Source organism: Delphinapterus leucas, chromosome 5 (genome assembly GCF_059928025.1).
Source record: "Delphinapterus leucas isolate spDelLeu-1000000601 "Yukka" chromosome 5, BTC_Dleu_Yukka2, whole genome shotgun sequence".
In the NCBI taxonomy this organism is placed as follows: Eukaryota; Metazoa; Chordata; class Mammalia; order Artiodactyla; family Monodontidae; genus Delphinapterus; species Delphinapterus leucas.
This window is the reverse complement of record NC_143133.1, coordinates 100,658,975-100,669,614: the sequence shown is the minus strand read 5'-3', so window position 1 is coordinate 100,669,614 and position 10,640 is coordinate 100,658,975.

Sequence of the window (10,640 nt, the reverse complement as noted above, 5' to 3'; positions counted from 1 at the left end):
CCATTCCAATTTCTGAGTCATTGTATGTAAATTGTTTCCTCAGTGGAACATTTGGGATCTTTGTACATTTTGTCCATGGTGCTCTGAAATTTCACAATGATGAGCATAATATAAGTCTTTTTAATATCATTCTGCTGGGAACTGGAAATTCTGGCTTTTTAGTTTAGGGAAATTTTCTTGTAATGTCACTATTAATTCATCTGCCTATCTGCCCCCACTGCCCCATATCTCTGCTCTCTCTTTGTGGAACTACCATCAATCACATGCTGATCCTCTAATTTTCTTATGTTCTCCCCCGACCCCCTTCTTAATTTTCTGCTCTTTTTTCCTCTATTTTCTGGAAAATATTTTAATGTCATTAAAAAAAAATTTAATTACAGGAACTCTTTTAAGTTCTTTGTATCATTCTTTTAAAAATATACAGTGTTGTGTTATTTTTCCTAGGGTAGTTTATCTCACTGTAGGTACCAATGCTACTTTTGAATATTTTCTCTGTTCATTGTACTCTCTATTTTCCGCGTGCCTTTTTTTTTTCCTGTTTATTTTGGTCTTATCTTTCATGTTAGAGTCTCCTCTCAAATGTCTTGCAATCCTTGTCTATAGTTTTATGTTTGAATGAATTACTACACCATAACCAAGTGGGGATTATTCCAGAAATGCAGAGTTTGCAATTTGAAAAGCAATCAATGTAATTCACCATATTAACAGGCAAAAAAAGAAAAAAAACATATGATCATCTTAGTATATGAAAAAGAGTTTGAAAAAACTTTGTCACTCATGATTAAAAAAAAACCCACTCAGCAAATTATGAAGATAATGTCCTCAACCTGATACACTAGAAAAAAACCAGAGCTAATGTCATACTTAATGGTGAAAGATGTTTAGTTCTAAGATCAGGAATAGCAAATAGGTCTCAGCTCAAACTACTTATGTTAAATATTGTATTGGACACGCTGGTCAGAGCAGTAAGGCAAGAAAATAAATAAAATGCATACAAAACAGAAAGGAAGAAACAAAACTCATATTTTTAGATAGCATTATTGTCTCCCTCAAAACCCAAAAAGCCACAAAAAAAATCTACCAAAATTAATGAGTGTATTTAGGTGGTTCACTGGATACAAAATCAGTTATATTTCTGTATATTTGCCATAAGCAATTAGAAATTGGAACATTAAAAGTATCACAACAGCATCAAAACATGAATATTATGGAATAAATCTAAGAAAAATGTGGAAGATTTATACACTGAAAACTATAAAACATTGGTGAGAGAAATGAAAGAAGACCTAATAAATTGAGAGATATGCCATGTTCATAGATTGAAAGACTTGCTCTTTTTTAAGATGTAAATTTATCTCACGTTTGTCATAGAATCAGTGCCATTCAAATAAAAGTTGAGGCAACTTTTCAGGTAGAAATTGACAGGCATACTCTAAAATTTGTTTGGAAATGCAAAGGATCTAGTACAGGAAAAATTATTTTGAAATAGAAAAAGTGAAAAGTCTCACACTACCTGATTTCAATACTTATAAAGCTACAGTATTCAAGACAGTGCAGTTTTAGAGTAAGGGTAGACATACAGATAAAGAGAACACAGGGACTTCCCTGGTGGTCCAGTGGGTAAGACTCTGTGCTCTCAATGCAGGGGGCCCGGGTTTGATCCCTGGTCAGGGAAATAGATCCCACATGCATGCTGCAACTAAAAAAACATGCCGCAACCAAGCTCCTGTGTGCCACAACTAAGACCCGGCACAGCCAAAATAAATAAATAAATAAATAAGTAAACACAAAAAGATGCCCACATAACCATGGTCAAATGGTTTCAACAAAGATGACAGGGTGATTCAATGGTGTAACAGATTTTCAACAAATGATGCTGACACAATTGAACATCATATGCAAAAAGTTGAACCTGAAACTTACCTCTATTATATAAAAAAATTAACTTGAAATGGATCATAGACCAAAATGTGAAACCTGTAAAAATTTTAGAAGAAAACATAGAAGAAAATTCTTGTGACCTTTGGTTAGCAGAGATTTCTTAGGACATAAAAAGCATGATCCATAAAAGAAAAAAATTGATAAATTTTATCAAAATTAAAACCTTGTGTTCTTCAAAAGACCCCCTTGCAAAAATGAACAAAACAAGCCACAGATCAGGAGAAAATAGTTGTTAAAAAGACATCTGATTAAGAATTTATATCCAGAATATATAAAGAACTCTTAAAACTCAATAATGAGAAAACAAACAACTTTTAAAAATGAGCAAAAGTTTTTAACAAACATTTCACTAAGGAAGATATCCAGAAGGCAAAGTACATAATTATTCATGACTTATGAATGAATAATTCATTGATTAGTGAATAATTAATACAATTGTTCACTTGGTTTAATGTTCTGTTGCTATCTTGAAATTCTTTTTTTTTTTTATTTTAAATAAATTTATTTATTTATTTTTGGCTGTGTTGGGTCTTTCTTGCTGTGTGCGGGCTTTCTCTAGTTGCAGTGAGTGGGGGCTATTCTTTGTTGTGGTGCGTGGGCTTCTCATTGTCGTGGCCTCTCTTGTTGTGGAGCAACGCGCTGTAGGCGCGTGGGCTTCAGTAGTTGTGGCACGTGGGCTCAGTTGTTGTGGCTTGCAGGCTCTGGAGCTCAGGCTCAGTAGTTGCAGTGCATGGGCCTAGTTGCTCCGTGGCATGTGGGATCTTCCCAGGCCAGGGCTCGAACCTGTGCCCCTTGCATTGGCAGGCAGATTTCTAACCACTGCACCACCAGGGAAGCCCTGTCTTGAAATCTTAATAATTTTAAAAATTAATTTATTAATTTTTGGCTGTGTTGGGTCTTCGTTGCTGTGCTTGGGCTTTCTCTAGTTGCAGCAAGCAGGGGCTACTCTTCGCTGCGGTGTGCAGACTTCTTATTGCAGTGGCTTCTCTTGTTGTGGAGCATGGGCTCTAGGCATGCGGGCTTCAGTAGTTGTGGCACTCGGGCTCAGTAATTGTAGCTCGCAGGCTCTAGAGCGCAGGCTCAGTAGTTGTGGTGCACAGGCTTAGTGGCTCCATGGCACGTGGGATCTTCCCGGGCCAGGGCTTGAACCCATGTCCCCTGCATTGGCAGGTGGATTCTTAACCACTGCGCCACCAGGAAAGTCTCCAAAATTCTTAATAATTTTATCTCTGAACTTTGTACTATAGTTAAAGTCTGTTGAAACACTGGAATATGTGCAATATATCTGCCATTACTTGCTGCCCATTCACATACAGTGTTCAAGATGCCCCATAAACACATAATTCCAGTGCATGAGAATTTAGTGAGACTCAAATGTGGTAGAAGTAAGCAAGTTAATGTCTATGACCAAGTGGGGACAGACAACCCCTAGAAGCCACATTTTCTGTTTGAACCAGAATTGTTTCTAATGCAGAAAGAAGGCAGTGACATTCTAAGTAACACAAATGAGCATGGAACCCTGTCATAGTCTTTCTTACTCCTGTTACTTTGCACTATTTGTAAAACACTTATGGTGAAAGTGATGATACCAATAAGCCAGAAGTAGAGCGTATTGGTAGAATGTATGCATATCAAGACTTGAAATAAATAATTGAGTTAGTTTTATGTATTGGTTCCACTGTTTTGGTAAGAACAAAATACATATGCATGTATGAGCTACAAAATACAAATTGAATAATTTTGGTGATTCTGTATATGAATTAAATGTTCTCATATTTACATTTAAAACTGGTACTGTACAATACAAAGATGAATGGTGAAAATCAAGGTAATAATTTAAATTAAAAAATTTTCTTTCCTTAGAAAGTGTTAAATAGCAAATAAAAACACCATAACAAGTTGAAAGAGAGACTGAGAAAGATAGGAAAAAACTTTATATTTTAACATTTTTAGCGACTCTTTTTTTGTTCCTGCTTTTTGAACAGGGGGCCTGACACATGGCATAGCTGACCATGTAAAAATTACACATTTAAATTGTACATTTAAAAATTTATGAATTAAATTATACATTTACTATATGATCAAGAAATCATTTGTTGGGCTTCAACGAACAGTTATCAGAAGATATCCAGCCAGATATCCCAGAATGCTACAGACAGTGTTCTCAGAGCTACATAGGAGAACAGCTTAATTCTTATTATTCAGAATACAGATTTTTAATTAATTCACCTGATTTTAGTATGGCATTCTAGCCCTTATCTGTGCTTAGTAACTTCAAGTCCAGAGTCCCTCTAGTTCAAAATCTACAAAGGAAAAATGTCTAGTCATCTTTTGAGTTGGGGAAGGTGGTCACCTTGCTTCACGCGGCTGTTAGGAGCTGGGGGGGATAGAGGGGAGGAGCCTGTTTCTTATTTGAACTTTTAACCAAGCCTCCTATTTGTGACTCCCACTGGCACCTCCAATTCCTGAAGCTTTCCAAGGTTTTGCCCAATGAATGAGTCTGCTTCTTGATGTTCCCAGCTATAGGCACTTACTTTTCAGCTTCCTCTGGTCTGCTAAAAAGTTGGTTACTACTTACCTGATCATATGCTTTCCAGATACTAACATTTATTTTTTGAATTTTCTTTTTTTGTACAGTAGGTTCTTATTAGTTATCTATTTTATACATATTAGTGTATACATATCAATCCCAATCTCCCATTTCATCCCACCACCACTTTCCTGCCTTGGTGCCCATACGTTTGTTCTCTACATCTGTGTCTCTATTTCTGCCCTGCAGACGGGTTCATCTGTACCATTTTTCTAGGTTCCACATATATGCGTTAATATACAATATTTGTTTTTCTCTTTCTGACTTACTTCACTCTGTATGACAGTCTCTAGGTCCATCCATGTCACCACAAATGACTCAATGTCGTTCATTTTTATGGCTGAATAATATTCCATTGTATATATGTACCACAACTTCTTTATCCATTCGTCTGTTGATGGGCATTCATTGAGGTTGCTTCCATGTCCTGGCTATTATAAATAGTGCTGCAATGAACATTGGGATGCATGTGTCTTTTTGAATTATGGTTTTCTCTGGGTATATGCCCAGTAGTGGGATTGCTGGGTCATATGGTAATTCTACTTTTAGTTTTTGTTTTGTTTTTTTTTGCGGTATGCAAGCATGTGGGATCTTCCTGGACCGGGGCACGAACCCGTGTCCCCTGCATCGGCAGGCAGACTCTCAATCACTGCGCCACCAGGGAAGCCCTACTTTTAGTTTTTTAAGAACCCTACATACTGTTCTCCTTAGTGGCTGAATCAATTTACATTCCAACCAACAGTGCAAGAGGGTTCCCTTTTCTCCACACTCTCTCCAGCATTTGTTGTTTGTAGATTTTCTGATGACGCCCATTCTAACTGATGTAAGGTGATACCTCATTGTAGTTTTGATTTACATTTCTCTAATAATTAGTGATGTTGAGCAGCTTTTCATGTGCTTCTTGGCCATCTGTGTGTCTTCCTTGGAGAAATGTCTATTTAGGTCTTCTGCCCATTTTTGGATTGGGTTGTTTGTGTTTTTAATATTGAGCTGCATGAGCTGTTTATATATTTTGGTGATTAATCCTTTGTCTGTTGATTCGTTTGCAAATATTTTCTCCCATTCTGAGGGTTGTCTTTTCGGCTTGTTTGTAGTATCCTTTGCTTTGCAAAAGCTTTGAAGTTTCATTAGGTCCCATTTGTTTATTTTTGTTTTTATTTCCATTACTCTAGGAGGTGGATCAAAAAAGATCTTGCTGTGATTTAAGCCAAAGAGTATTCTTCCTGTGTTTTCCTCTAAGAGTTGTATAGTGTCCAGTCTTAGATTTAGGTCTGTAATCCATGATGAGTTTATTTTTGTGTATGGTGTTAGGGAGTGTTCTAATTTCATTCTTTTACATGTAGCTGTCCAGTTTTCCCAGCACCACTTATAAAAGAGACTGTATTTTCTCCATTGTATATCCTTGACTCCTTTGTCATAGATTACTTGACTATAGGTGTGTGGGTTTATCTCTGGGCTTTCTATCCTGTTCCGTTGATCTATATTTCTGTTTTTGGGCCAGTACCATATTGTCTTGATTACTGTAGTTTTGTACTACAGTCTGAAGTCGGGCGTCTGATTCCTCCAGTTCCATTGTTTTCCCTCAAGACTGCTTTGGCTATTTGGGGTCTTTTGTGTCTCCATACAAATTTTAAGATATTTTGTTTTAGTTCTGTAAAAAATGCCAAGGGTAATTTGATAGGGATTGCACTGTATTTGTAGATTGCTTTGGGTAGTATAGTCATTTTCACAATATTGATTCTTCCAATCGAAGAACATGGTATATCTCTCCATCTGTTTGTGTCATCTTTGATTTCTTTCATCAGTGTCTTATAGTTTTCTGAGTACAGCTGTTTTACCTCCTTAGGTAGGTTTATTCCTAGGTATTTTATTCTTTTTGTTGCAATGGTTAATGGAATTGTTTTCTTAATTTCTCTTTCTGATCTTTCATTGTTAGTATATAGGAATGCAAGAGATTTCTGTGCATTAATTTGGTATCCTGCAGCTTTACCAAATTCACTGATTACCTCTAGTAGTTTTCTGGCATCTTTAGGACTCTCTATGTATAGTATCATGTCATCTGCAAACAGTGACAGTTTTACTTCTTCTTTTCCAATTTGTATTCATTTTATTTCTTTTTCTTCTCTGATTGCCATAGCTAGGACTTCCAAAACTATGTTGAATAATAGTGGTGAGAGTGGACATCCTTGTCTTGTTCCTGATCTTAGAGGAAATGCTTTCAGTTTTTCACCATTGAGAATGATGTTTGCTGTGGGTTTGTCATATATGGTCTTTATTATATTGAGGTAGCTTCCCTCTATGCCCAGTTTTTGAACAGTTTTTATCATACATTGGTGTTGAATTTTGTCAAAATCTCTTTTAGCATCTGTTGAGATGATCATATGGTTTTCCTTCTTTTATTAATGTGGTCTATCACATTGATCGATTTGTGTATATTGAAGAATCCTTGCATCCCTGGGATAAATCCCATTTGATCATGGTGTATGATCCTTTTAATGTGTTGTTGGATTATGTTTGCTAGTATTTTGTTGAGGATTTTTGCATCTATATTCATCAGTGATATTGGTCTGTAATTTTCTTTTTTTGTAGTACCTATGTCTGCTTTTGGTATCAGGGTGATGGTGGCCTCATAGAATGAGTTTGGGAGTGTTCTTTCCTCTCCAATTTTTTGGAAGAGTTTGAGAAGGATGGGTGTTAGCTCGTCTCTAAATGTTTGATGGGATTCACCTGTGAAGCCATCTGGTCCTGGACTTTTGTTTGTTGGATGAATTTTAATCACAGTTTCAATTTCATTACTTGTGATTTGTCTGTTCATATTTTCTATTTCTTCCTGGTTCAGTCTTGGAAGGCTATACCTTTCTAAGAATTTGTCCATTCTAGGTTGTCCATTTTATTCACATAGAGTTGCTTGTAGTAGTCTCTTATGATGCTTTGTATTTCTGTGGTGTCCATTGTAACTTCTTTTACATTTCTCATTTTATTGATTTGAGTCCTCTCCCTCTTTTTCTTGATGAGTCTGGTTAAAGGTTTATCAATTTTATCTTCTCAAAGAACCAGGTTTTAGTTTTATTGATATTTGCTATTGTTTTCTTTGTTTCTATTTCATTTATTTCTGATCTTTATGATTTCTTTCCTTCTAGTAACTTTGGGGGTTTTTTTGTTCTTCTTTCTCTACTTCCTTTAGGTGTATGGTTAGAATGTTTATTGAGACTTTTCTTGTTTCTTGAGTTAGGCTTGTATTGCTATAAACTTCCCTCTTAGAACTGTTTTTGCTGCATCCCATAGGTTTTGGATTGTTGTGTTTTCATTGTCATTTGTCTCTAGGTATTTTTTGATTTCCTCAGTGATCTCTTGGTTATTTAGTAACGTATTGTTTAGCATCCATGTGTTTGTGTTTTTTACGTTTTTCTCCCTGTAATTCATTTGTAATCTCATAGCGTTGTGGTCAGAAAAGAGGTTTGATATGATTTCAATTTTCTTATATTTACTTAGGCTTGATTCGTGACCCTAGATGTGATCTATCCTGGGGAATGTTCCATTTGCACTTGAGAGGAAAGTGTAATCTGCTGTTTTGGGATGGAATGTCCTATAAATATCAATTAAATCTATCTGGTCTGTTGTGTCATTTAAAGCTTCTGTTTCCTTATTTATTTTCTGTCTGAATGATCAGTCCATTGGTGTAAGTGAGGTGTTAAAGTTCTCCACTCTTATTGTGTTACTGTCGATTTCCTCTTTTATAGCTGTTAGCACTTGCCATATGTATTGAAGTGCTGTGTGTTGGGTGCATATATATTTATAATTGTTTTATCTTCTTCTTGAATTGATCCCTTGATCATTATGTAGTGTCCTTCCTTGTCTCTTGTAACGTTCTTTATTTTAAAGTGTATTTCATCTGAAATGAGTATTGCTACTCCACCTTTCTGATTTCCATTTGCATTGAACATCTTTTTCCATCCCCTCACTTTCAGTCTGTATGTGTCCCTAGGTCTGAAGTGGGTCTCATGTAGACAGCATATACGTGGGTCTTGTCATTCAGCAAGCCTGTGTTTTGGTTGGAGCATTTAATCCATTCACGTTTAAGGTAGTTATCAATATGTATGTTCCTATTAACATATTCTTAATAGTTTTGGGTTTGTTTTTGTAGGTCCTTTTCTTCTGTTGTGTTTCCCACTTAGAGAAGTTTCTCTAGCATTTGTTGTAGAGCTGGTTTGGTGGTGCAGAATTCTCTTAGCTTTTGTATGTCTGTAAAGCTTTTGATTTCTCTGTCGAATCTGAATGGGATCCTTGCTGGGTAGAGTAATGTTGGTTGTAGGTTCTTCCCTTTCATCACTTTAAGTATATCATGCCACTCCCTTCTGGCTTGTAGAGTTTCTGCTGAGAAATCAGCTGTTAACCTTATGGGAGTTTCCTTGTATGTTATTTGTTGTTTTTCCCTTGTTGCTTTCAATAATTTTTCTTTGTCTTTAATTTTTGCCAATTTAATTACTATGTGTCTTGGCGTGTTTCTCCTTGGGTTTATGCTGTATGGGACTCTCTGTGCTTCCTGGACTTGGGTGGCTATTTCCTTTCCCATGTTAGGGAATTTTTTGACTATAATCTCTTTAAATATTTTCTCGGGTCCTTTCTCTTTCTCTTTTCCTTCTGGGACCCCTATAATGCAAATGTTGTTGTATTTAATGTTGTCCCAGAGGCCTCTTAGCCTGTCCTCATTTCTCTTCATTCTTTTTTCTTTATTCTGGTCCGTGGCAGTGAATTCCAGCATTCTGTTTTCCAGGTCACTTATCTGTTCTTCTCCCTCAGTTATTCTGCTATTGATTCTTTCTAGTGTATTTTTCATTTCAGTTATTGTATTGTTCATCTCTGTTTGTTTGTTCTTTAATTCTTTTAGTTGTTTGTTCTTTAATTCTTCTAGGTCTTTGTTAAACATTTCTTGCATCTTCTCGATTGTTGCCTCCATTCTTCTTCCGAGGTCCTGGATCATCTTCAGTATCATTGTTCTGAATTCTTTTTCGGGAAGGTTGCCTATCTCCACTTCATTTAGTTGCTTTTCTGGGGTTTTATCTTGTTTCTTCATCTGGTACAAAGTCCTATGCCTTTTCATTTTGTCTGTCTTTCTGTGAATGTGGTTTTCCTTCCACAGACTGCATAATTGTAGTTCTTCTTGCTTCTGCGGTCTGCCTTGTGCTAACTTATTTTTGACAGTTCTCTCTGCTATTTTCTCTCCAGCTCTTCTTTTCTTTGAGGTTTTATATCTTTAAACACTCCTCTTCTGCCACTATTTTTGTGATGTTTTGTGAGAGAGAGGGATAAGTATATACATGTGTTCTATTCACTATCTGTTACTGAAGGTATTTAAAATTTGGAGGTCACTGCAAAGGCTTTATTTTTTTTATTTTTATTTTATTTTTTTGCAGTACGCAGGCCTCTCACTGTTGTGGCCTCTCCCATTGCGGAGCACAGGCTCCGGACGCGCAGGCTCAGCGGCCATGGCTCACGGGCCCATCCACTCCGCAGCACGTGGGATCTTCCCGGACCAGGGCACAAACCCGTGTCCCCTGCATTGGCAGGCTGACTCTCAACCACTGTGCCACCAGGGAAGCCCAATACTTTATTTTTTTTAATTCGTTTTATTTTCTACAGACTTTTCTCCGTTAAAAAAAAAAATTATCTTACTTTTTGTATAAAACAATGCAACTTTAAAAAATGAACAGTGAACACACTGATAAGAAAATATGTAACAAGGACCATGTCCATAGGAGTAATAGAGATTACGGTGTCTTCTCAGTAGAGATCCCTACTCCCACTCACAGAGCTCTTCCACAACTGGTTATACACACCATCAGGCAGCTGGTTATAATGGGAATCTACTCCATGGTAGGAATATCCAGTTAAACATCCTCACCTCTTAAATAATCACATTGAATTGCATCTGGGCATCTGTTTACCTGAGGACCTGAACTAACCCACCAACTATCCTTGATGATCCTTCTGCCCATCATCCCTTTTGTTTTGTTTGCTCCTACTTAGTTTTTCAGACTCAGTCCGATGTTCTTCTCCCAGAAGTCTACCCTGAAACTATGACACCAGACTGATTTGGGTGTTCCTTCCC